Raw genomic sequence first — 24,130 nt, 5'->3', positions numbered from 1 at the left:
TCCCTGAGTTATCCAGTGGTTTTTCAATAAGTTCATTTGCTTTCTCACATCAACCACGGTTGGATTCTGTTGCTTGCAAGTTGAATTCTTGACTAATACATCTTCCAAGCCCTCACACTTCTGATTTTATCCCCGTTCTTCTGTCCATTCCTTCTCAGCCTCATTTGGACGGTCTCTTAATCATATAGTGCCTTAAATGTTGGTGTATTTCAAAGACATGTAGCCAACTCTCACTTTGTAATTGTTTGGCTACATTAATTTCCTGTTCAGCTCCAAGTCCTGGGATCCAACCTCATATAAGAGACATTTTCTGTTGGTCACTTTTCAATATCACAACAAAAGGAATCACCTTTCACTCAGTTGCCTAACTGAGAAACCCAGGTATCACCACTGACAACTTCTTCCCCACATAGGTAACATCTCATCAAATCTACTGACTTTATTATCGGCTTTATTATCACACGAATCTACCTATTTCTTACCAATGCCATTATCATTATCTTAATTTAACCACCACCACTTCTCACCTGGCTTATTACCGTGGCCTCCTAACTGCTCTCCCTGCCTCTAGTCCTGACCCTCCAGGGCAACCAAAGTGACTTTCTAAAGGGAAAATCTAATCATGTCTTTCTTGTATGCACAATTGTGCAGTGCCTCCCATTTGAATAAATCCTAAAAGTCTAAGTCTAATTACAAGGTTATTCATGATCTACCGACCTTTCAGTACTTTTCCCAACCCACCTACCCACCTTGCATCCTAATGTTTCCCTCCGTGCATTCCCTCCACCTTACATGAAGATCTCGGATTTTCTGTAAGCACTTTGTCTTCATATGTCTGGGCCCTTGACATCCACATATGACCCCTCTGCCTGGGATCCATACCTTCACAAAATCTCTTATCCAGGACTCAGACACATCCTTCAGGGCTCTTAGGTAAAATGTTATTTCCTCCAGAGATCCTTCTCTGACCCCTCATATGTGATCAAGATGTCTTGCTTACATGTTCCCTCTGTGCTTGGTGTTTTTCTGATCATAAGAGCCAAGCATTTATGTAACCAGACTGTAAGTGTTGGTTTACTCATCATTTCTTCCACTCGACCTTGAGCTTGTTAATGGTACTGGTTGGAGGAACTGTGCTGTCTCTTTTCACCCCCGACTCTATAACGCTTAGCAAATAATTTACTGTTTTGAATAATCTGACTAGAGAAGTCCAAACAAAGAGGAAAGTAAAGCCTATGGAACACCCCTGGGCAGGCACCATGCTACCCTTTTTCCCAGGCATTATTTCATTTCACTCTCAAAACATCTTTTGAAAATCTATGATTATCATTTCCACTTTACATTAAGGAAACTTTAACTCTAAAGTGGTTAATAGATAGGTCTGGGGTTTGATCTCAGGTCAGCCTGGTGTTAAAATCCACAAGAGCCCACCACTAACTCTTCAACAGTGACTGATGCGTCGAAGAAAAAAAAAAAGAAGAGAAAACTAAAACTCACCATTACCTCCTTTTTGTCAAGGAAGACAAAAACGGAAGCAAGTTCAGTTGAACTTTTCCCTTAAGCTTTCCTAGCATCCTATAGGTGAACTTCACGTATGGTGGGGGGAGAAACTGATCAACAAAAATGAAAATGTTTATTTTCTTCCCAATGGGTCATATCATACTTACTAACAAGGTGCTTCTATTCTGGGAACAAAAGATTTGCAAAGATGAATATATATATATAAAAATATATATATATATACATACACACACATATATATACATATACATATATACATATATATATAATTAGAAAATCAAATTTACAGTAACAGCTGGCATTTGTTACCTTCCCAAAGAGCTTTTGCATACAGATGCTCATTTAGAGGACCCACTAAGAGGATTCAGATAATTCAGTTTGCAAATGCGAAGGCCAGGAGGTGATTTTTCAAGTGTTCAAATACATTCAAATTTCTGACAAAGGAAGAGTGACAGGCTTACTTCTTGAGTTGGAATTTCACCATCGGACGCCTCCTGTGTGCAAGACCCGGCATTCCCAGGAGTTATCCCACTTGATTTTGCAACAACTTGGTGACACAGGCATCATGATCTAACCCTCAGGTCACCACCACTGTGAGGTGTCAAACTTTAATTAGATCCTTTCCAGAGCTTCTAGGGAAACAGGCTTTACTAAAACGGCAGTGACCCCCACCCCCGCATTGCTCGCCATTAGCATCTGCACAAGCCTTACGAGCACAATTAAGGTAAGAGTTGTAAAGCAAGATATAAATAAGATAAAGCTGATTTTAAACTCAGGATCTTGTAAAACGTCCCTTTTTATAATGGCAGGGGGTATCTTCACAGAGCTCACGATCAACGGAATGGAAAGGAATACCCTGACGATCTCCCACTCTGGGAGAGAAAATAATGCTCAGAAAGGTTAGTGAGGTTGCCAAAGGTCACATGGGTAGAAGATGGAAAATCTGAGACTGAAATCTTGATCTTCTCACTGACTTCAGGGTATAGTCCCTTAAACAATAGCTGCCTCACTGTAATGGATTTCTAATATAGTAGGGGGCTTAATCTAGTTAGATTGGAATTCCAGCGAACCCATGTCAGAGGAGGACTCCTATAAATCATAAGAAGGGGGCAGTGTAGGGGGGAAGCCCTGTTCCACCATGTGTGACTCAAAGAGAAAAGAGATCATCATTAGGAGGCAAGAAAGCAAAGTGAGAGACAGCACAGGCCAGTAAACAAGGGGCAAGGCCCCAGAAGAATAAAGAGAAAGCAGGTCTTAACATCGTATTTGTTTTCTATCACCGCCATGAGAAAGTACCATAAGCGTAGCTACTTTAAAAAAATATACATTGTTATTTTATAGCTCTAGAGGTCAGAGGTCTAAAATCAAGGTGTTAGCAGGACTGTGTTCCTTCTGGAGGCTTCAGAAGACAATCCATTTTCTTGCTTTTCCAGCCTCTAGTGGCTTGCCTGCATTCCTTGGCTTGTGGCCACCTCCTGTGTCCTCAAAGTCAACAATGGTGCATCTCTCTTTGATCTCAGCCAGGAGAAGATTTTCTGCTTTTAGAGACTCATGTGATTTGATGGGTCTACTTAAGTAATCCAGGATAAGCTTCCGTCTCAAGGTCCATAACCTTAAGCACATCTACAAAGCCTCTCTGCTCAATTAGTTCACACGGTCATAGGGTACAGGGATTGGGCAGTGGGCGTCTCTGAGAGGCCATCATTCTGTCTACCACATACATAAAAGGGCCTAGGAAAAGTGGAAAATGGGAAAATGGGAAGAGTCAGTACTGTTTGGCCCTGCAGCAGTGCAAGGAAGGGAAATAGGGGAAGGGGAAGAGAGTATGAAGCAGGATAGATGGACACATTTGTTGAGCTAAAATGGGCCAAAGCAGGGGTTGATCCATGTTTGGTGGAACCTGAGCTTAAGCACATTTTTGAAGCTCCCCTAAGAAAGAGAATAAATAGGTATTAATGAACTTGCTCAGGCCCCTCCCAGGGCCTTGGAAGAGGCTGCTGCACTTGAACTTCCTGGAGGCTGTAAGTTTCATGAGCATTATAATAGCAAAGTCACCTCTAAGCCAGGCAAGGTAGAAGGCACCGTGCAGATGTTATCTTGACTCACCCTGTGCACAAGTCTCGGAAAGCTGAGGCTTGACTTGGACAATCCGGGAAGTGATAGAGCAGGAATCCAGGCCCATCATGTCGTGCTACCCCGGCCGAGAACGGAACAGAGACCTGAACCCAGCACTGAGCTCCACTGCTCGTGTGATGTTCACGCCAAGTAAGAATTTTCTTTTGTTTTTTTCTGAATTTTGGAATTATCTTGGAACAAATACCCAAGCACATTCCCTATTGCAGAGGTGGGGATGAGGCAGAGGCCCAGAACTCAGCTGCGAAGTGGGAAGATGAAATTCCAACAAGGAACTCAAGGCCAAAGCCCATGGGAGCCAACAGGAAGCCTGGATGTCAGTACAGCCTCAGCAGTCCAGACCATTCCTGCTGGCCTCTTCTTAGTCCCGGGGGGGCACTTCTGGAAGATTCCTCCTTCTGTCTCCACTTCCTATTTACCACACTACCCCTGAGTACGTGCATTCCTACTTTGAAGCAGGGGAATTTTGATAGAACCTGATACATTTTTGAGGGGGATTAGGTTTGTTTGTTTATTTAAAGGAGGCACTGGGGATTGAACCTAGGACCTTGTGCATGCTAAGCATGCACTCTACCACCTGAGCTATATCTTTCCCCACCTCCGGATACATTATTGAGTTAAAAAAAACCCAAAAAACAAAAACAAAATCTGTCTCCAATGCTGAACTTCACCTGTTGCCAAGTTTTACCCCAATTCTGGCTTTTATTTCTTACTACGAGCCATACCGAGGCTTCTAAAAGTGATTAGGCTCTGGGATCAGACAGAAGGAAAGCATGGGATGAGGTTTACAGATGCAATTTTTCTTTGTTTTAATCATGTATCTATTTAACCCAGTATGTCTAAAATGGTATCATTTCAATATGTAATCAATATGATGATTGAGATATTTCACTTTTTTTTTTTCTGGTGCTAAATCTTACAGGTCTGGCGTGTATTTTACACTTATAACAGATCTTGATTAGGGTTATTTCAAATGCCCAGGCACCACGTGTGGCTAGTGACTGCTGTATGAAACAGCACCAATTTAGAGACTCAGATTCAGTCTTGGGGGGTGTGGGCTGTGTGTGTGTGTGTGTGTGTGTGTGTGTGTACAGAAGGAATGCCTGGCTGCCTCTTTTTGGCAACATTGACAGCCACTCATGATCATTGTTTAGATGTATTAATTCACTAGGGCTTGCGAAATGGTGAGATTTTATCATTCTGCCTTCATTTATTATCTGTAATACTTCTCTAAAGGGCTACATGTTTATCATATTTAATTAATTATGATAAAATAATAATATTACTTTAATTATTTAATATTACTATAATTATTTAATTTATATGATATTTAATAATATGAAATAATGTTATAATTAAATTATTAAAAATTATATATTATTATTATTATTACAATTTTATGAACTTGGGGAGATGGAAGTGTCACTGAACATAACAGGTTGACTTTTCTTTTCAACACATTGAAACTAGGTTTAATTTAATTTGGAAAACAATGTAATTATCCTTTGTGCCTGGCTACTGTGGATTAAAGTCGTGACACTACAGCACACTATCTGTCTATATAACACCATTTATACATTTTGCTTCCATATCAGAACTGCTGAGTTAAAACTGCTCCTTCAAAACACTGATCTGTGCACCAAAATATCTTAGGGGCCATCATCGGAGTCCCAGGGCAGGGCACATCCTGATGTTCCAAAAATGTCCATAGAAAAGAATACGGTGGGGGTGGGGGTGAGGCTGAGGGTGGAGTGAGAGTAGGAGGATGTTATGTATAAAAAGAGAGAAGGACTAAGTCTGAATGGTACAGGAGGCTGGAAAAAAAGACTGGAATTCCAAGAATGGTTTCAAGCCCAGGGTGACTGCAGTGTGAGCGGGTGGGAGGGGAGGGAGCTCCAGGGTTTCCATCATGGGGCTGAGAAGTGAAAGTGTGAGCTGCAGAAACACGACTTAGGAAGTGGTTCTTATAGAGCATGGCCTCACAGCTGACTTTTACAAGGTCTTTGGAGAATTCCATCTTTGACACTAGTTTTTAATAATATCTGGATGAAAAGGTAAAGGACCAAGACAGTGCCACGAGGGGGTATTAACAGTGATATTTAAAAAGGACAGAAGGAAGGTCTGAACAAATGGAGGCAGTAGGCCCTGGCTCACAGAGATCATTTCCCCCCTGGGGATTCTGCAGGAAGACAGGAGAACGAGGCGGCAATGGGATGTGCACAGTGTCCACCCCGTGTCCCCTGCCCTTCCATCTGCAGCCTCACCCGCCTCAGCTGGAGCTAGGGCTGCTTAGGGCTGTGTGTCTAATCCGCAGTCTCAGCTTGCTTGTGTCTGGTACTCAGAATCCACAGATGACAACAGATGCAGTTTTTGGATGAGTCTTAGACATTACTCGTACACAAGCGCCCTGATGGTTAAGTCCGTAGGGCTGGGAATCTGCCCAGTGTCCCTGTCTAGTACTTTTATCATAGGTAGAATTTTTTAGGGTTCCTAACTTCCTCCCAGCCCTTGTCCATATTCTCTCTCAACAATTGCCCCAATATTCTTGGGACAATGTTGGTTGCCAATAGTCTTGGCTACTTACTTGAATTAGGCTGAGAATATAATATTCATCTGGAGCCAGATGACACTGCCTAGTGATCTCATGCATTTGTTTATAGGAACCTGCCAGCCCTCAAAGAGATACTTTTCCAACCACTGACTTGGCTGAAACAGCTGTAGGAGGCTCTCTCCAGCTGAATGGTTCTGCCCCAGGACTCTTGGCTTTGCCTCTTCTGTACCTGCTTCACTCTCCCCTTCCGATGGGACCCTTATTTGTTATCATTGCCCTGGACTTGAAAAACCTGGCTTTCATTTACTTGCTTATTTCCCTGAAACACAGAAGGCAAATGAAGTCATTTTTTCCTCTGTGCTCCACAGTCAAAGGAGTCTAAGACCATTGTTACCTCCTAGGAAAGGATGCAGCATCCGATGAGTATTTGCTGAGTGAATGAATGAATGAATATTGAATGAATAGGTTAGGGGAGTCGATGGGAAATCAATTTGACTAACAGGCCAAAGAACAAGGTGAAGAAATACATACTGAAAACATTTACAAATAAAATCTAAACAAACAAAATCCCATGATTTTAATTCTTCCCAGGCTTTGAACTGAGTACATGTTGCAGCCTCCCTCTGTTATATCAAATCCTTAAAAAAATGAAAACATATATAACAATGATTTTTAAACCTCTGGAGTACCTCCTGGGGAACACAGAGCACACACAGCCAACAGAACAACTTCCAAAGAACTGCATCCAGTGACTCAAGTCCTTCTAATTTTTCCCAAATTTATGGTCTGAAATTCATTGTCCCCTTTCTGAGAACCTGCCCTTTCTCTTATATCCTAAACCTCTGTGGGTAGATAAGAGCTTTTGAAAAATGCAGTGAATAATGAGATGATACTCAGAAAATCTTGGCCTAGCCTAGGGAAAATATTGAGCTATAAGATGAAAGGGGTAGTAAGCCACAGGGAGAAAGTGTCCTGAGTATTTCAGGCAGATGAAGAAAGGAGGAGCAAGGGTCCTGGGGCAGGAAGAAACATGACAATGGGTCTGAGTACAGAGAGTGAGGGAAGGGTTAGAAGAATACCCAGAGACTAGTTCTTGCAGGACCTGTTAACCTCTGTCCATGGATGAATTTAAAGCAAGGAGGAGAGATGGCAGATGTTTCCATGGTTATGCTGAGTGTGTAAAAGCTCACTCATTGCTGTTTAGAAATGGATTGGTCAGGGTGCTGTGCAGGTAGGGAGATGGGCGTGGTCATCTAGGCCAGGAATAAGTGAGTTTGGTAAGTGTGGAGATACAGAAAAATGAATACATCAGGAGAGTATTCAGACGGTAGAATGGATAGGAAGGTGGGAGACAGAAAGAATGTTCAGAGATGGTGGAGACGGGGCTTGTCAGAGAAGATGGGTTGGCAGAGAAGACTGAGAGACTAAGCCAGAGGGGAGGGCAGGGTGAGAGCTCAGAGTGCCCTGTGTGCCATGCTAAGAAGTCTGAACTTTATCCTGTGAGCAACAGGGAGCCATTTAAAGGTTTTAAGCCTGAAAGTGATTTGCATATTGGAAAGGTCACTCTGACAGGGTTTGGAGGATAGAGAGGGAGAAAGCAGAGCCAGTAGCAGAGTACTGTAGTTGTCTGGGTGTGGAATGACAAGTGTCTGAATGAAGGCAATAGTGCAGGGGACAGACAGAAGGGACTGAGAGCAGCAGTGTTAAGCACCTGGAGTTGCACTGACTGGGGAGAAGATTACATACAATGGTGGCACCATGAAATCTGATGGCCAGCCCGGAGAAGGGCGCTGAGGAGAAAGAAGGCTCATTCATTCAGAAAATTATGGGCAAGACACTGTGCTAAGTCATAGGAACATGTGTTGAATAAGGAAGATGCTTCTGGCCCTGTGGAACTCACAGTCTAGTGGAGGAGAAAGAGACTGAATAAGCAAACACATTCATTAATCATGAATTGGAAGAAATTCTATGAAATAGAGCAACAGGTACTGTAGTAATGGATAACAGGGTATGGGAGTAAGTGGCCTGTTTTAGAAAAGGTGGTTGGCGAAAGCTCTCTGAGAAGGTGACATTTAAGCTGATATCTGAAGAATGTGAAATATTCAGGGAAAGGATGTTCCCAGTGGGGAGAACAGCAAACACGAAGGCACTGAAGCTGGAAAGTGCTTGGCTAGTTTGAGAAACAAGAAGAAGGTCCCCACGCCTGTAGAGGATTGAATGAAGGGGGCTGGGATTGACAGGAGAGGTAGACAAGACTTAGATCACTCAGGACGGTGTAGACCATGGCACAGATTTGGGATTTTGCTTTAAGTGCTACTAGATGGCATTACACTGAATTAAACTGCAAAGCTTTATAAATTGATTTAGGCTTTAAGCTGATCACTCTATCTGCTTACTCAGTAGAGAATGGATTTGAGGAGGACAAGAGGAGAAACAAGGCTTTCAGAATAGATTTTATTATAATAGTAAGGTATATTGTGACTTGACCTAGGGTGGTAAGTTCAGGGCTGGAGAAAAGAACACGATTTAAAAGAGATCTAATGTTATAATTGGAAGATCTTGGGATGGGTAAATGGATGCATGGATAATAAAGAAGAGGGAGCAATGAACGATGAGAACGTAAGTGTCTGGCTTGAGCAACTAAGTGAATGTGATCCTTCTAACGAAATGGAAAAGACATGGTTGAAAGTTGAAAGTTAAAAGTTAAAAAGTTAAAAATCTATTATGTCTGATGTGAAATTTTCACAGGAAGGGGTGGCATGGGAATCAGATAGCAGGTAGCTCAGTTAAGAGAACTCAACTAGAGAACATAAGTTGGTTATGAATTACTGTTTGTTCATGATGCCATGAATTAATGACTCATTGAACAACAGTTATTGGAAGACCTGAAAACAAGAGACTGTTGTTCAGGGAATGGTTATCAACCTTTTTCTATCTGTGGGGAAAAAAGTGAGCTATAGGCAGAAGCCCAAAACTCAACATGGAATGTGTTTATTGCTGAAGGGTTAGCACATTGCTGAGGAGAAATGGGGACCTGAGTTTGGGTTACCATCAAATATGCAGCAACTATGAATATTATATTCAGAGTTATAATCTGAATCAATTTCACCAATTTTCATCTTTTGCGCTGCTCCTTCTTGATCACTAGGAACCTTTCCTTTACAGATTTGATGTCTTCCTGTCACAGGATAGGAGAGCAAGACCTGGGCGAGGTATTCCATGAGTAGGTACATAAGGTATATTCAAAGAACATCTGCCATCAGAAGCTCAATCCATGTAGGAGGTGAAGAAAAGATGTGAATATCCACTCAGTTAATAATTCAGGTTGTTTACTAGTAGCCATTTGGCAAACATCAGAGCAAGAGGCAACCCAATGGTGGTGCATAGGATGTGCTTGTTCTCACTCACACAGTGCTTTATTGGGCAACACAAATAGGAAAACGTTATGCATAACTGCAAAAAAATCATTGTCGTGTACATGACCAGCTTCAATTAATAATTTTATGGGACAATCCTCAGCAGGCATTTGAGTTTAAGACCTCTGATAAAAGATAATGAGCACCATAAACACCATCTTAGATTAGATACTGGAGAATCAGTTTGGGGGAAATCTGAGTTTAGAAGCTGGGAATTCAGTAGAGTAGAGTCACTGAAAATCTGGCATTCACTTTCTGGGTTAGAAGGCTGTGCCCAGGGATCTGGGACCCTGGACTTTGAGTAGTACAATCTGCAGCTGGATATGATAATGTTTCACCTATGTACTATCTGTATGTTCTTTGTCAAGGCCAAGATAAGTCACAGATTCTAGGCTGGATCTGGGTAAAGAGAGAGATGTTAAATAGTCGTGTAAGGGTTAGCAACGGGGTCACGCAGAAACAGACATCACAATAGAGGTTGGGATGCAAGATGTTTATTCAAGAGTAATAACTGTGAAAGAAAAGAAGGTTACAGGTTGGAGCAGAGGGAAAAGTCAAACTACCAATGTAGACTTGACCAAGCCTTGGCCAACCCAGCAGAGAGCTCTGGAGTGAGTACTGTCCATCAGCGTGCAATGTATTGGACCAAAATGGCCAAGTCTTTATACTCCAACCTTGCCCAGTCACGGGTTCAGGCCACCCTGGGGCTGGGGCCAGGCTGCACGCTGCAGTGGAAGAAGACCTTGAAGGAACCCAAAGCTGAAAGCTCTCTGCTGACTGCATTCCCTGCATCTGGACAACAGGTCTTTCTTTAACGAGGGGTCTGGGTAGAACATCTTCAAATTTCTAATAAGCATCAAAGAAGCAGATGATTAAATAATTTATTTACACCTTAGTACACTCTCTGAGATAATTTCTTCATTCATAAAATGGGGCATCGTTAAAATTGTTTTTATAAATGTATGTAAAAAAAGTCACCTGGTACCTGGTCCTGTTAGAGAAGCAACAGGTTCAGATTATTGAATCACCTTGCAGCCAGTGACATAAAATGTAAAACTGAGCCCCAATGCAAAGTTTAATATTAACCTTCCCAAATTCATACTCACATACCACAAAACACTTCTCCCCTTGCAGGGAAAGAGTACAGCTGAACAAGGGTAAGGATTTTGAGCTTCTTGGTGCTCTTGAAGTTCTTGGGTGCAGGAAGGAGATGAAAAAGAGAGGAAGGATGGGAGGCTTTCTTTTGTAGGTGGGCAAAGGGTTACCACGAGTTTGACTTCGTAGTCAGAGAAGACAGTCTCCACAGCCCTGAGTGCTACAGTGGGTGACAGGGTCCTGAAGCTAATACAAGTTTTGAGCTTATTCTTCTAGATGGCTAGACATCAGTTTTCTCAACCTGGGGCAAAAACTCATGATTGGAGTCCCATAAAAGCCATCTATCTCTTAGCTATTTTCTTTATACTCTTTGTTAATTTCTTCTTGTGGACCTTATAGTTTGTATGAGCAAAGTCTGTGTGGGGAGAAGTCACTGGGCACAAAACTTTCAAATTTCATGTGGTTATGGCAAGTTAGCCCCACATTACCCAATGGCCTTGGTGTAGTTCAAATCTGGGACTGGATTGGTTTTGCCACTGCTTCACCCCCATTGATTCATCCTGGTCCTTCTGCCAGGAGGGATGTCTGGCATGAGGAGGGAGTTGGTAAAATGAGCTATGAGTGGGCTTTTGTGAGTATGCTTATGGGGATGATGGGAGGGGATGATTACTAGGGACGTGGGTGTTGTGTAATTGGAAACATTGTTGGAGTCATTGGGATTTTTGTAGAAGTGGATGGGCAGAAAATGGTCTTTGAAAATGCTAGACACTTCCAGACTCTTGTTAAAGTAATCTTTTTTTTTTCCTCCTTCAAGTACAGGGCACACAATTGCAATTATTTATACTCTATGGCTGTTACAGAGAAATGATTGATATGAGTGACATCTGAACAATGATTTTCATTTAAATTTTTTCCTGGTAAACATATTCAGAGCACTTGTGAGCAAACTTTGAAGCTGGGAAAAAAAACTAATTTTTTTGAGTTTAAAAATACTGGTGGGTTAGAGAGAACACGAACTTAAGAGCAAGGAGACAACAGCAACAGAAGTAAGCCAAACGATTTCTTTGGATATTGTTGTTACATTTTTTATAAATTCAATATTTATCCAATTATTTTATAAAATCATAATTAAAAAAATAGAAAATGGTATTTTTCTACAAACGAGTGCAGTGTTAAAGAAGACAGCAAAAAGAAATGACTTAGACAATGGCTGGGTGTCATGTTTCTAAAGTCAACAGTCTAAGCTGTGCACACCACAGCAGGAGGAGGACAGCCCTGAGTTACAAGTCTCCCTCAGTTGTAACCTTGACTCTTCCCTTGATGCCCAATAAGAAGACTCTCAAGCAGAAGTAAAGAGAGAAGACTGGGTTTCTTGCCCCGCTCAGGCCCTTGCTCAGTGTGCAACTTATACTGCTTCCTTGGGAGGGCTGGGTTGCAGTGATCACACATTTCTTTCAGAGCTGCCATTTGTGATTCCATGAGGCACGGTGAGTCTTTGGAGATGTTTTGTAGAGAGACCAACATAAAGGGAGGAGAAAGAATTTTGGAGCAGTGAAAATGAGCTCAGTTAGAACCTCACCTCTGTTTTTCACTAACAGACAAACTAGTCTTTGGCTCTCAGATCCTCAAATCCCTCATCTTTAAAATGGAGAAAACCACAACTACTTGAGAGAGTTGTCCATGAAACACAACATACAAAGCCGTTGGCACAGTGCCGGGCACATAATAGCTATGCCGAAAGGACAGAGGCTGCACTAGTTTTCCAATGTTCCTGCAACTCTTCCATATAACCCACATAACACAGCCATTTCTCTCTCTCTCCCCGCCTTCTCTCTCTTTTTTTCTCTCTCTCCATACCCCTTCATTCCAGATTCTCATACTTTCAAACTCTCTCCTCTTCTATTTAAAAAAATGTACCTATCTACTTTTTCTCATTTGATACACTATTTCTGTGGAAGCTGAAAATCATATATGTTGGCTAAAGGAGTCATCCTTCTATGACATTACTGCAAGTTAAGATGCATCTGACAACACAAAAGGTAGGCAGAAAAACAGATAAATAAAAAATATAAGAAGATCTTTGGAAAGTAATAATAACCCCAAAAGATAATGAAATTCCAGATACTAACACACCATTGGTAGGGATCTGAAAGCAAAGGGAGTCTCCCTTCCTTGCTCAAAGCACACGGCATAGGCAATCCCCCATTCTGCTCTTGCCTGGTATGTTCCTCCTCTAACCCACTGGAGATCAGCCAAGGACAAAAAGAGCAAAGGGCTGAAATTCTAGAAGGTGCATAAAGTTAAAGGATTATGTCTGGGACAATTTAATTCAGAACAGTCCAACAACATGGTTCTCATTTGGAGCAACTGAGACTCCCTAATACAACCTCAGATCAACAGGGTGCTTATCTTTGCAAGGGCACCTAGAGGTTTAGAGTGAGTCCTTCTGCCACCAGCCTGGAAGCCAACATACGGGTTTATCTGAGCCCTTTTCTACAACACTCCATTTCCCACCCCCAAGCCCTGCAGTTGGACTGCTGAATGTGTTCCCTGCTCAGCATTCTATTTCCCTTCTGAGTTTCTTGAGGCAAAGCCCACTTAATTCTCCTCTGAGCCTCTCTACCTGTTCTTTACAACCTCCTTCCTAGAGAATCTGCACAGGTTTGTATATACCTGAAGCCACAGAATGAGATCCTGGTGCCATGGATCTATCTCTGGGTCCACTGAGCTGTCTCCCAGCTAACTTCAGTTCCGTGCATTTACCTAGATCTGTGTTGTTTTTCCTCTTCCATAGATTTGACCTTCTCTCTTGGTTCACACCAGTCTGAACCAAGCCTGAGTTTGTTACACTGGTTTTAGTATAATGCATAGTACACAGTTGGCTATGTCCAGGTACAAAAGAAGGTTCTTCAGTGTTTCAGAGAGGCAGCATGTTGTGATGGAGATGGCATCAGACTAGGAAGTCTACGTTTCAGTCTTAACATCAATATTTATAAAGAATATGATTTATATTCTTTCACTTAAAATAGGTCCACATAAGCTTCACCACATCCTTATCTGCACTGTGTATTAATAACCTTACTTTTGCAGTTTAATGCTTCCTCATTGAAGGTATCAAGACTGAGTATTTTTAATATTCCTTTTTAAATAGCATCACTTATTCAAACGTCTGCTCTTACCTATTGGGTCCAAAATTGTGGTTGAGGTCAGCTTCCCGTGAAGCAGTAATTGTACCTGGTCTTTAAAATGGGAGCCATTCTAAACAAAACCTATTTCAGGTTCAGAAACCTTATGATCAGAATGCATTCTCATTGAAGTTTAATGAACACTCTGAAAGTATTTCTCTCCCTGTGAATCTTGAGCGTATGCTAGGGAGGGGAGTACAACATATATAGAAGTGGTTTTTCTCTTAAGTAGAAAAATTTGTCAGCAACCTGAAAAGCATGACCTCCCACCCTCACTCACACAGGTTAAACAATTTCAGGACTTTCCATAACAAGTTTGGCTCATGTATCACACAATGTCAAGATCCCGAGGTCCGCTGATCACTTTCTTTTACATCATCATCAATCATTTTATGTTTTAATGCATTCTCTGATGAAATAAGTGATTACTTGGCTCAATATTTCTTTTGACTTATATAAACATTTCATTACTTGCTCTTAGTTTGTGGGTTTAGCAATTTAGTTTGTGTGTTTGTGTGTGGGATGATTCTTGGCGTAGATTGATTAAGGGATAATTCAATACTTTGTATTAAGAATATATAATAAAGAACCTAGTGTTTGGAGTTCAAACCCCATATTTGTACTTTACCAGTTGTGTAACTTGGAGCAAGTAGAAAACTCTTCTGGTCCATTTTTTCCATGTGTAATTTACAGATATGGATATCTGCCTCACAGATTTCTTGCTGGGACTGAATGAGCTAATGCCTACACGATTTCTAGCACAACATCTACCACATTTTCAATAAATGTGATTTTTTCCTATTTTTTTTTATAATCAGTGCTTTTTGAATGCATTTTTGTTAGTAGCCTATTCAAATTGTGTTGCTCCAAAATTCATTTCACAGGAGGCTGCTACTCTCAACCGAGGTGGAAGACTCATCAGACCATGGAATCACAGTCAACCCTGCTAAGGTGCAGGCGCACTTACAGGAAGACCACTGCGTTGACTAATCTAATGTCCTCTGGATAATTAACCAAATGTAATACACACATCGTTGTTTCATGCCTGAGAACAGACTATATCCCACAGGTGGAAAACAGAATAGGCTTTGTTCTAAAAACAGTGTTTCTTATTTTTAAACTAGGTTATTCCTATTTTTAAAACATAGTTATGATTTCTTGTAAGTACACTTTTAGACTTATTTAGATATAGATATTTTCCAGATACTATGCCTGTGCACATATTTAAAAAAAAAGAAATTGCATTATAAATTGGTTAAGGTGTCCTTAGAATATTTTATACTTGAGTCTGCGTCTTGTGAATCACTCTGTCTCAGCCTCAAATCTCTGTTGTCTGGGTTTTTCTCACACAGCATCGTCTTCTGGGTTTTCAGGTATATTGATGAAGAAATATTTCTTAAAAGAGGCTCAGCTCTTGTCCTTGGGATTTTCCTTCAAGCCACTGACACTCTGAATATGTTGATGGCCACACACAAGCAATAATAAGTATGTCCATCGGCTGCCTGGCTTCCCTGAACACCTGACTTCAAAAATGTTTAAATGTGAGACAAACACAACAACAATTGTGTCTTACAGTCAATAAATTGCAGTAATGATCAATAAAGATGTGTTGCATTAATGAAAGGTGGATGATACTTCCGTTTTGAAGTTCACACTGCAGAGTCCCCCTTAGGGTACCAGTATCAGGGAGCTGATTGAATGCATTTACAGCGCCCTAAGTGACCTTAACGATGAGAAGGCTTGGGAGCAGCTGGGATTTTGCTTCCTTGTAGATATTGAATGGACTCTGGCCTCTTCTGAGGCAGTCTCCAGCAGCAGGAAACTTTTTCCTAATAAGAGACTGTGTGCTCTGACCCCTGGTTGCTAGCCATCTTTAGTGAAATGCCTGCCCTCTGGAGTGGGCAGGAAAGAATAAAACATTCACTTTAATTGAATAGATGGTCTTCACAGTAAAAGGCTGTGGGGTGTATGGAAAATATTTACTGATGAATTTGGACCTTCCACTGAGGACTTTTTTTGACATAGAAAAATGCCCTATAAAAGATGTCAAATGGGAGCTGTAAATGTTCACTTGCTTTGGAGGTTGGAAGACTCAGATGGTCCTCTCCAGAATAGCAGACATCACAGACGTCAGCCAACAGAAAACTCCTCCAGATGTTTTGAACAAAAAGGAGTGGTGGCAAAGGTGGGCATCTTGTGGCAGGCATGTTCTCTCAGCACGTTTCTCTTTTTCTAATGCATTCACAGTGTCATTCAATGAGACAGTTTACATTAACTACATCTTGCCGCACATATAGCACCAGGAGGGATCGGGTTGTCAAAATTCACTCAGGGAGGCTCAGGCAAACCACAGTGGGATGTTAGCAATGAGAGGAGGAAGCACCCAGCGCTGAAGCTGACTACCACTGAGGAAACCAAATCAAGTACAGAAGCTTAGGGGATGTGGTCAGCTTGGGCTCCACCTGAGATGAGTACTAATAATAATGTTAATGAAAATGACAAGATGGCCCACTATGTGCCAGGCACTATGCTAGTTGCTGTCCTTTGTTAACTCACTTATTTTTCATAACAATTTTGGGGGGATGAGGATCACGCCCAGCTCTTTCAAATCAATCTACTGATGATACCTCGATTCTATAAAATGGATGGATTTCCAATCCACTTAAAAATGTAAAATCAATACACCAGTAACACAATGTCACTGGACAAAACATCTTCTCTTAGTGTCTTAAAAGTCTTAAACCTAAATTATTTTCCTGTTTGCAAATTCTATCCTAGTCCTGTCCACCTGCATCTATATTTGAAATCAGGAGGTTCGCATTCTGATTTTTTCCCCCACTTGACATCATATTGCAAGCGTGCTTATTATAAGAACGCTTTCCTGTGTCTTGGTTTCAGTGAACTTTAGGTGAAAAGTCTTCAAATGCTTTCTAATGGTAAACATGGGTCTCCAGTTCTTGTTGTTGGGGATAATGTCAGTTACGTTTGTTGCCAGATTCTGGAATCCCATGGGGGATATTTTTCAGAAGTCAATTCTGACAGGAAGTCCTGAGAAGTCAGACCTGCCTCCCTGTGTCCCACCCTGGCCAGGGAGCCTCTTGCCCTAAATAGTACCAACCCCAGTGACACAGGGGGAATTTAAAAGTTATGTTTAATGTTAAAATTCAAAGTGGTGACTTGCCAGAAGACCTGTACTGGTCTTGCTATTAAGAAGAGGGTACCTGATATACATTCAAATATTTCTTGCCTAAACTTTTGATTGTTTTCTCAATTATTATTGAGCTTGTTCACCAAGAATGTTGAATCGTGAAATTTCAAGTCACACAGCTGACTGCATCTCTAATTATAAATAAATGGTTTCTACTTCTGCCCCTCGTGGGACACTGGTTTTATAGATTAGTCAGCATGCCCACCCATCCCCGACTCCTCTGTGTCCTTTTCCTGAAGAAACCACTGGACTTAACTCTTCTGGGAAAGGCACAAGCCTCTGTGGGGACAAGCCCACTCATTCTATGTCCTTTGAAATCCCACCCTATAACCTAGCAAACAGCCTGAGCAGAAAGGGAGCTTTCCCACAGCTTAGTTGAAGTCTCCTCTGGGGCTCTCTCCATCAAGTAACAAATGCTAAGCCATCTCAGTCATTAGCAGCTCCTGGCAAAATTCCATTTGCTGGTGGTGAAATTTTTAGTATGTTTCAGGTCTGTTAGTACAGAGTTCCTCACCCCATACTGATTCATCAGAAATAGTGTGAGATCAGAGAGAACTTCTATTTTGCTTTCATGACTCCTCCCTCCCTTCCTTCCTTCCTTCCCTCCTTCCCTCCCTTCTTTCTTTCTTTCTTCCTTTCTTCTTTTCTTTCTTTTTCTTTTTTCTTTCTTTCCTTCCTTCTTTCTTTTTCTTTCTTTTCTTCCTCTCTCTCTTTCTTTCTTTTCTTCCTTCCTTCCTTTTCTTTTCTTTCTTAATAAAACTTTGGAGTTGAATTACACAGTTAGTAGTTAAAATTGGAGAGAAGTTACCATTTTGGGGCATTGATCTAAGGGCAAATGACTGAAGAAACAAACAAAAACCCACTTTTCTTAGAAATGCACATGGGGAGTATTTTCCATGACAGGTTACCAAGGTCATGTGCTCTGTTTCTAAATGGTTGGAACTGTGAAGGGAGAGGATCTTACTGGTAGAAAGGATGCCATCTGTCTGTTGCTAAATATCTTTTTGCTCTCTCTATCCCAGTGCATCTAGTTCTTTTGGCTGAATTAATCCTCTTAAAACTGAGGTCATTGACTTGCTTCTCTACCAAACAATTACTGGGACTCCTTATTGTCTTTGATTCTAGTTCGAGTTCTTCATTCCAGCACTCATGAACTTTCACAGATGACTCTGGGCTTACCTTCTAAGTCTTATCACTCACTGTTTCCTCAGAGTAGCAAACTCAGCCCTGCCATTTACTGGTTATAAAATTTACTTTATTCCTCTAAGCCTTGGTTTCCTCTTTGGTGAACTAAAGATGATTTCTACCTCATAGAGATGTGCATTTTAAAGAAATCTTAAGAACCCTCTCTAGGCATTCACACACACACACACACACACACACACACACACACACACACACACACCCTTTGGGGACAGCAACCATATGGTGAACTGAAAATACCTGAGCAGTGATTGCTATAGAGAAATTCCTGGTCTTATACAGATGTAGAAATGCTCAATAAATAAGAGACAGTATGACATATGTTATTAATTTTTAGTCTAAGATTCATTTAGATGCTATTTTGCTTTCCTTTCAACTATTAGAACTGTTTCTATTTGTATCATTCATTTTGGTGCTTAATAGTCCCTTTAATTGTTTTTCTGTGTGTGTGTGTGACCAAAACTCGAGGTAGGGGAAGTTCTTTTCAATTAGATTTACAGGTTCCTACATAGTATGTAATTAACATACTATGTTTATTGAATAAAAATAAGGGAAGAAGGAAGAAAGGAAGGAAGAGAGGAAAGAAAGGGAGATGGGAAGGGAGGGGGAAGGACGGAGAGAGAGAGATGATGGAAGAGAGAGAGAGAGGATAATAGCCAATATATCATCCTTTGTTTATTCCCTCTCTTCCTTTTAAGGCTGCAACATGTCGGTCTTCTTCCAACTGCCCTAGAGAAGTCAATTCTTGATAATGACAGGCCCTCAGCAAGGCTAGGATCATGCTAGTAAAATCCAAGCACAGAATTGGAAAGTCAAATTAACACATGGGGTCTGGGACATCTAGAAAGGCAGACAGGTTACTGGCAGAGGTATAATCAGAAGTACAGTAGTGGGTCTCTGGAATCCCAAGCTGTCCATTAGAGGCCAGGCAGTAGATGACCTGCCTGAGAAAGGGATTCAAGATGAACCTGAACTTGAATGCAATTCAAATGGTAACACAGGATCTCAACAGCTTTGGAATTTGATTGATTCTAGACTTGGAGGCAAAAATGAACCATATGACTAGAACTGGGTATTTCACTGCCAGGATTAGAAGATGTTGACTTACAAACCTGGGGGCTAGACCTCCAGATTTACAAAGGCCAATATGTCTCAGTCAGTCACTGTCCAGATATGTCCCATTTACGAGCCAGAGTCAGTGTGTACGTGCATGTGTACAGTGGGACTACTGTATCACTTTCTACTATTTATTAATACATGTGGGTACTTAGAAGTTGAACAGTCACAGATTAGGGACAACTGGATTTTTTATGAAAGGAATTGGCATTCCCAAAAGCAAGAAGCAGATCTGAGACAAGACCAGAAGCTGACAGCCAAAATGGCCATTGAAAGTTGGTCATATTAAGAGATGAAGTGTGGAAAATTAGTGAGCCACCAGCCAGCAACTGTGGCTTTGGGTTCTGAGATCCAGAGACCAAAGCTAAGTCAAGAGATGAGCTTGTGGAAAAGAGATGAATTTAAAGCTGGACATGAATAAAGAGTTGTTTAAGGGCCAAATGAGAGAAGAGAAAGGGTGAAGAGAAAGGGCAGAGAGGAAGATGCTCAGGGCCAGCTCCAGCTATCTCTACTGTTGCACCCTGATGGACCATGGTTCCCTCCCCCAAACAACTGATGGAAGCCAAGAGCTATCAGGCATTTATCCCAAGAACAAAGACCACCTTAGCCTTAACAAATGTTCAGCCTCCGCTGTATAACTTCTAGCAGGGTTAAGTTACAGGTGTGCTGACTGGTCTTGGTTCCTGTGTACATCTTTTGGTCATTTAGTGCCAGCATGTACTTACACAGCAACACAGGGATGGGGCAAACCTCAAGGGATTAACATCATTACCAGCTGCCTTGTTCAATCAGGACAACATGTATTTGGGGAATTCTAGTTGGTAATGATCTCAGTCTTTTGGCTAACAGTGACATTGTCCAGTTCATACTAAATTTAACCTCACTCCTATGGTATTTTTTTGAACTTAACATTGAGCTTTAATATCAAACATCCCCAGGTCTTAACCATGGCTCTACTTACACAAACACAAACAGCTGTTCACCTGTGATTTGGAGGGAACCACACAGGAACTGAAGGCAGAGAGATGATGGAAAGAGAAGAAGTGATGGCAAGGTTAACACATGTGTGAACTAGAGCTTGCTCACACTAGAGGACCTATTTCCAAAGCTTGAGCACTGATTTTCGAAACGGTGAAAGATTTTCTAGAGATTTACTGCAAGAAGTTGGTCCTGAGGCAGAGAGGGTTCTGAAATGCTTTCTATCATGCCTTATGTAACTCAGGGAAAAAAATATTATTCCCCTGAATTGGGGGTGAGACAAGAGATGGATTTGTACAGTGACTAACTGCCTAAATACTTCAAGCATTGCTGTCTTCCCTTCTTTTTGAAGAACAGGAAATGATAAATCAGAAGATTAGGGATTTACTTCCACTTCAAGGTGCCAATAGCCAAGCAAGATAGCTGGCTCCATGCCTAAGATTTTTCGTGTGGAAGGTGGAGCCAGAGGGAGAGAGGTCCCAGTGCTTCATGCAGTACTGAGGGCTGTGAAGTCTGCTGATACAAAATAAAAGGGAATACTTCTCATTGAAGTCACTTATTATGTGAAGGCTAGTGCAATGGTGAGAAAAGCAGAAAATTGGAGCTTCATGTGTCCAGGCTTACTAGGTGACTCCCCCTTGAAATCAGGGTAACATGTTTTCTAGATTACCTGGGTGTCTGGGGAGACAGCTCTTGCATTAACCTGGATATTACCACAACAGGCAGTAATGTGAGGACACTTGGGAAGGGTTCCTTGGGGTGTTCTCTGGTGTGGAATTCCAGCAGCTTTTGCATTCCATTAGTTTGTAAGTGAAATTCCATATTTCCCTGATTGGAAATCCATCTCCTACCCTCATTCCCCACCTGCAACCCCTTGCTGTGGCTATCGTTGGAGTTTGAGCAATAACATTTGCCCCTCTGAAGACAAGCCCAATTGGTTGAGCACCAATGAATGATTAAGGCTGTTAAAAACAAATGGACAAGTAGGTAAGGAGCCCCTCTTAGTAAAATGCTCTTACCAAGCTTTCAGAGGTTCAGCAGAAAGGAATCTCTCTGTGTCTATAAGCCAGGATCCACCCTGGCCCCGGGGAGCTATTGACCTACCCTGTCCTATTCCAGGGGTCAAATATTTGTTGGGGCAGGGGTGTGGGCAAAATGACATAAGCGAATAAGGCAATCACCCTTTCTCTAGAGACAGGAAAGCATGGTGTGGTCATTAAGTTGTGAGCCCTGGCTTTACAGATTGCCAATCTTGAGCCCAAGCTCTGTGGTCCAAGATGCTCATCTACTCCATTCTTGGGCCCTTTCATGGAGCTGCTGGCACATCATTGTTCTTGGAATTCATAAAAGCCCTTTCCTAACTCAGCGATGTATCGAGTCCTGACTCCCATTTGCCTGCACAGCTGCTGTTCTGCTCCCTACAAAAGCCTTTCAATCTCAGTGTTTCACAATCAGTTTCCCCAAGTCCAGCTGGATTTTCCTCTCCAGTGCATGGGACTCGGCCCACTGCCGTTTTTCTTCTGACTTTGCACACCTGCTCTGTCTTAATCCACTTGCAGATCTGGGCAAGGGAGGCTTCCCCTGACAGCTCCTGCCTAGGACCCGCATGAGCAAAGGCTAGACATTTGACCTTCCCACTTACAGAGCAGTAGTTGAAAATTCAAGCTGGAAAACCAAATCTCTGAGGCCAAATGCACCACATACTGCCTTATGAGCTTTGGACAGTCTTCTAACCAATGCTGTGAACCAGCCCTGCCCCACACCAGACTGGAGCCTGAGGCAAAGGGAAAAGTCATCAGTACTGATCCTCTCTCTAAAATTTGGTACTTTGTTCATTGTGAATTCTTTAAAATTACTTCTGATTCTTTAAAAGTTTGATTACTGACTTTTAGGGGAAGGTTCTCCTTTAATTTTACACCGAAGGCAAGTGCCTCACTCGCTTCGCCTAGTTCTAACCCTGCTCTGAATCTTAGTTTCTTCATCTGTAAAGTGGGGATCTTAATAGTGTCTACCTATTTTTTAAATAATTCTTTAATATAATTGCAGCTTTTTAAAAAGCAATTAATGGAAATTGTGTGTGTAAAGTGTTAGCAAAGTATCTGACCCATGTTAAGTACTCAAAAAACAAAAAGCCGATTATGATTATTATATACTACCTTGTTTTATTACTATTTATTAATATATTATAGTTCCTTCCAATGTTACTCCAGACTTGTAAATTCTTTAAGGAAAGAGTCTGGGATGTTATCTTTGTATTTTTCTGCAGTGGTGTAGTGTTCTGCACATAAAAGTTTCTCCATTGAAGCAGTTGCCTATTAATTAGGGAATTGGATCAGATTACACCTGAGATCCATTCCTTCCACGGGTCTCTGAAAATCTGTCTCTGATTTCTTCAACATCACCCAGCTAACAGCAATTTATGTGCAATCTGTGTAATACCACTGCTACCTGTTTCATAACTTTTCTTTACTTAAGACCTACTTTCGACAGTCGCCATTTCTTCTCCCTGCCTCTCTGGTTCACCATCACCACACGTACGTGAGAGGACCTCCGCGTCTGCGAAAGAGTTCCAGCTCCGAGATTCTTCAACCCACCGTGCTGGCAGCATTCCACAAGCTCATCTTGGGAAACAATAATTGATTACTCTGGAGGGAGAACTCCATCTCAACACCAGCTGGCAGCCAGACCCTGCCCAAGAGCCCCTGAATAGTCTCCAGCAACATCCTCAGCAGAGGCAGCATGAGTGAATGGGGCTGACATTATCTTAAGGTCCAAAACATCACTAGACGCATGTTCTTTCTTAAATACAATTGAGTTTGCATTAATAAAGCTCCAGAGTAGTGAATTTTCCAGTGGCTACCCTGGGGTACTCCAGCAGTATTTTTTTTCCCTCGCAGATTTGGATAGGCAGCATGTCTTTCCAGCCATCAGTACTTGAGCAAATAAGCCAGGTAACAAAGAAATGACCCAGGAATGCAGCAGCCTTAGACTGGTAGCAGAAAGAAAAGAAGAGACCAGCTTTGAGAAACGGTGGGATGGAGGTGAGCATCAGTATTCTGAGACACGTGGACACCCTTATTCTCAGAGCTGAGGTGATGGTTACCTGATGGGCCCATTAAGGCTGCCATCCCAACTTCTAGGATTAGAAAAGGAAAACAAAAATGTTGATTACTTGTCCAAACTCTTCAAATGAAAGTGAGTAAGAATTTTTAAACATGAATGTGATTTCCATTCCAAGAAGTGCTTTACAGATGCCAAAAACATACGTTGGTGTTTTGGCTGAATAAAATTCTTGAGAGTTTTTCCACCATTTATCTATGCAGTGTGCTCACCCATATGAACCATGCCTGCAGACTGCAGTGTACATCAGATCAGGAGATGCTAAGATCTCATCTTGCAAAAAATGAAGGATAAGACAAAACACAGAATAATGTTATCTAAAAAAACTCAAAGTAATAAACTTTATCCATAATATCTAATATTTTAGTATTTATTATATATTTGTGATTGTATCCGTTTTTAACAAAATTACACAGTCAATAAGGATGATATTCCCAGCTTTGTTGACCTTATCTTCAAAGCAGTAGCACAAAAGAACTCACCTTCAGGCGCCTTATAAATAGATGTGCGTTCTCTCTCCTTGGTCATGATTACTGTCAAGGTTGCGTGTGGTTTCTATTTTGGGCCCAAATGGCAGAAAAGCCGCTTCTGCAGCCAAGAAGCA

At 41.6% G+C, this 24,130-nt stretch overlaps 1 long non-coding RNA gene across 1 annotated transcript; it reads left to right on the top strand.

The window, feature by feature from the left end:
- Positions 1 to 3,609: 3,609 nt before the first annotated feature.
- Positions 3,610 to 15,483, top strand: LOC116284340 (uncharacterized). Its single transcript, XR_012061483.1, has 3 exons — positions 3,610 to 3,786; positions 3,864 to 4,087; positions 15,275 to 15,483. It is a non-coding gene; the product is annotated as an uncharacterized lncRNA (long non-coding RNA).
- Positions 15,484 to 24,130: the final 8,647 nt, after the last annotated feature.

The sequence above is a fragment of the Vicugna pacos genome, chromosome 19, assembly GCF_048564905.1.
Source record: "Vicugna pacos chromosome 19, VicPac4, whole genome shotgun sequence".
NCBI lineage: Eukaryota > Metazoa > Chordata > Mammalia > Artiodactyla > Camelidae > Vicugna > Vicugna pacos.
Note: the sequence above shows the minus strand (reverse complement) of the source record. Positions and strands in the feature narration are given on the sequence as shown.